Genomic DNA, 4,068 nt, shown 5'->3' with positions numbered 1-4,068 from the left:
GGCAGATGTACAGCTGGTGAAGATTTTTTTATTCTGTAGTATGCCTTCTTCACTCAAGTAGTAGTGTTCATTGCTGTGCAGAAGCTCTTTAGTTCCATGACATCCTGTTTGTCAGTTGTTGATCTTACTGTCTGTGGTACCAAGGTCCTGTTCAGAAAGTCCTTTCCCATGCCCCTAAGTTCCAGCATATTATCTGTTTTCTTTTACACCGCATTCAAGAAATTTGGTCTTTTGTTGAGGTCCTTGACCCATTTGGAGTTGAGTTTTGAGCATAGTGATAGATATGGATCTTTTTACATTCTTCTATATACAGCCATCCAGTCTGACCAGTGCCATTTGTTGAAGAGTCTGTATTTTCTCCAACATGAATATTTGGCCTCTTTGTCAACAATCAGGTGTCTCTTAGGTGTGTAGACTGTCTCTGTGTCCTCCTTTCTGCTCCACTGTTCAATGTGTCTATTTTTATGCCAGTACCATAACTGTTTTTATTACTATGGCTCTGTAGTACAACTTAAAGTCAGCGATGGTGATACTTGCAGCTCTTGTGTTGCTTGGGACTATTCTGGGTATCTGGGGAGCTTGTGCTTCCACATGAAAGTTAAGGTTATCTTTCCAATTACTGTAAAGAATTGCATTGGGATTTTTCTGGGAACTTCTCTCAATCTGTAGACTGCTTTTGGTAGGCTGACTACTTCTCCAACATTAATCATATAGATCCATGAGCATAAGATATCATTCCGATCTTCTGGTGTCTTCTTCAATGTCTTAAAATTTTTGTTGTACACACTTCTGAGTTCCAACTGCACGTGTGCACCCGCTGCTCCGTGCAGACGGGCAGTGCGGCCCGGCAACATGTCGCGCGCTTTACAGGTGACTCCTGCACAAGATGATGGAGAAACAGAATTTGGCCAAGCTGCGGCAGCAGAACCTAACACTGCAAGAAGCATTAGACACTGGCCTGTCACAACCTCAAAATGGAGACATGTCTGAAGAAACAGTATAAGTTAGGAAAGTTAAAAAAAAAAGTCCCTGAAGCATTCTGTGAACGTGGGCTCAGCAGAAGTGCAAAGCAGAAGCATTCCCGAAGAGACAGTGCAAAATGCAAAAGTTAAAAGACCACCCCCAAAACTTACCACTTTTAACCAATGGAGAAGCAGTGTCAGTGCCATTCCCTGATTCAGAACGAAGAAGAAGAAGAAAAAGAAGAAGAAGAAGAAGAAGAAGAAGAAGAAGAAGAAGAAGAAGAAGAAGAGGAAGAAGAACAAGAACAAGAACAAGAAGAAAACGAGGAGAAAATGGCAGATGATGCTGGGGCCTGCCATCAAAAAAGCAAAAACAGAACAAAACAATAAGGCTCATGAAGAACCAGAAGATGGGGTGGAGACCCCGAATGACAGTGAGGTGCCCAGCCTGGCTCTAGGACTGATAGATGCTTTTGAGGACACTTCATTTGCTTGCTTCCTTGTCTAATCTCATCCATGAAAACACTCTGAAGGCTACAGAGGAAATGGGCTTCAGGCCCATGACTGAGATTCAGCATAAAAGTATCAGGCCTCTTCTTGAAGGCAGGGATCTCCTGGCAGCTACAAAGACAGGCAGCAGCAAGACTGTCACCTTTCTCATCTCTGTGATCGAGCTCCTTGTCACGTTGAAGTTCATGGCCAGGAATGGAACAGGAGCCCTGATTCTCTCTCTTACCAGAGAGCTGGCCGTGCAGACGTTTGGTGTTCTCGAGGAACGTGACGCACCATGTTCATACGTCCGAGCTGATCATGGGTGGCGGTAAGAGGTCGGCTGAAGTGCAGATGCTCATCGATGGGATCAACACAATCCTGGCCACCCCAGGCCAGCTGCTGGACCACATGCTGAATACTCCAGGGTTTATGTACAAGAACCTACAGCATCTCGTTATTGATGAGGGTGATAGTATGTATCTTGGATGTTGGGTTTGGAGAAGAATTAAAGCAAATTATTAAACTCTTGCCAGCCTGCAGGCAAACCATGCTCTTTTCTGCCACACAAACTCAAAAAGTCAAACTTGGCAAAAATTTCTCTGAAAGAAGAGCCATTGTGTGGGGGTGTTGATGATGATAAAGAGGTTGCCTTGAGCAGGGGTATGTTGTTTGTCCCTCTGAGAGGACTCTTCCGCTTTCCACATTCCTTAAGAAGAACCGGAAGAAGAAAAAAGTGATGGTTTTCTTTTCTTCTTGTATGTCTGTGAAATACCACTATGAGCTACTGAACTACACTGACCTGCCTGTCTTGGCCATCCATGGAAAGCAAAAGCAAAGTAAGCGAACAACCCCTTTCTTCCAGTTCTGCAACACAGATTCGGGAATATGCTGTGCACTGATACGGCAGCCAGAGGGCTGCACATCCCTGAAGTGGACAGGAAAGTTCAATATGACCCTCCTGAGGACCCGATCTTGTCTGTAGAACGACCAGGGGCCTGAATGGAAGAGGACATGCCCTGTTCATCCTGTGCCCTTGGGAGTTGGGTTTCCTAACTAAGCCTCTCTCTCTCTCAGCCTAAACCTGGGAACGTGACCCAGACAAGCTTGGGAAAGTGACCCAGAAAGAACTGAAGGCCAGTTTCAGTTTCTGAGATCAAGATGGCCAACCGAGATAAACAATTTCAACTAAGGTAAACAATTCTCAGAAAAATACCATCTGGAAATTCTCTGGAAACTCCCCAACACCCCTCCATGCCAAAAATAGCCCCCAAGACCAACGACCCCTGCAATAGCCAATAACATTTAGACAAGCACCCTTAGCGACCACCAGAGCCAATCCTAACATAGGACACACAGCCCCTCCTAACCTTTGCGGTTTTAGCCTTTAAGAGTAGCCTGTAACAGTGACTAGGGGTGCCTCCCTCCCGAGTGAGTGCTGAGGTCCCCTGACTGCGCGTCAGCAATAAACCTTGTGCTTTTCCATCAACACTGTGGTCTTCGAGTGGTCTCTCGCGACGACCCCCTACCCGAGTGGACTCTAGGGTCCAACACTACATTACTTGAAACAATCCAAGGTTCCATTGAATCAGTTTGGCTTTTCCTGGTCTAAAGTTTCTGCTATTCAGTCTCAGCTGGAAAAGCTGATCAAAAAGAACCACTTCCTCCACAAGTCTGCCCACGAAGCATACAAGTCCTACATCCAAGCCTCTGACTCCGCACTCTGTCAAGCAGATATTTAATGTGAACAACCTAAATTTGTCTCGGGTTGCTCTGTCTTTGGTTTTAAGGACGGTCTTTCCGTTGATCTAAAGGTAATCAGCCATGATGGCAAGCTTAAAAAGAGAGGCAGCGGCAGTGGATTCAGCTACCAGAAAACAGAAGATCTTTAAACATATCAGCAAGAAGCCAGCAGCTGCAGGCAGTTCTCTCACTGAGGGGAATAAATAGCCTTTCATCAGGACTGACTTTGCCCTAATTTCACCCCTCCCCCCTTTAAAAAAGGAACTTTTATCACCTTTAGGATTTTTTTGTCTTAACTATGATGATGATATTTTGTTTTTAAACATTCTTATAAAACAAATTATCTCATTGTTAAATTTTTTTTAATTTTATGAGTCCTTCGATTCCTTAGATTTTATTCTGTTATTTTTTGAGACTATAGTAAAATGTATTGTTTCCCTGGTTTGTTTATCAGTGTATTTTTTATTTGTATATAGGAAGGCTATAAAGTTCTTTGTGTTATTTTGTGTCCTTCTACTTTGCAGAAAGTGTTTTATTAGCTGTGGAAGTTTTCTGGTGGAGTCCTTAGAGTCTCTTATATGAAACCATATCATCTATAAATAAAGAGACTTTGACTTCTTCCTTTCCTACTTGTATTCCCTTAATCTCTTCCACTTATCTTATTGCTCCAGCTAAGACATGCAGCTAACTTGAATAGATATGAAGAGCAGAGACATCCTTGTCTTATTCCTGGTTTTAGTAAAAATGATTTGAATTTCTCTCCATTTAGCATTGTGTTGGGTCATTGTAACTTGTCTTTATGATATTATGAGTTGTTCCTCACATTTTGAGATTCTCTGGGACTTTTATCATGAAAGGATATTGGAGTTTGTCA

At 43.2% G+C, this 4,068-nt stretch overlaps 1 pseudogene; it reads left to right on the top strand.

Moving 5' to 3' along the window:
* The first annotated feature begins 874 nt into the window (after positions 1-874).
* On the top strand, positions 875-3,388 carry LOC127198270 (ATP-dependent RNA helicase DDX18-like; annotated as a pseudogene).
* Positions 3,389-4,068: the final 680 nt, after the last annotated feature.

The sequence above is a fragment of the Acomys russatus genome, chromosome 2, assembly GCF_903995435.1.
Source record: "Acomys russatus chromosome 2, mAcoRus1.1, whole genome shotgun sequence".
Taxonomy (NCBI): Eukaryota; Metazoa; Chordata; class Mammalia; order Rodentia; family Muridae; genus Acomys; species Acomys russatus.
The sequence above is the reverse complement of the archived record's forward strand: the minus strand, read 5'-3'. Positions and strand labels throughout refer to the sequence as shown.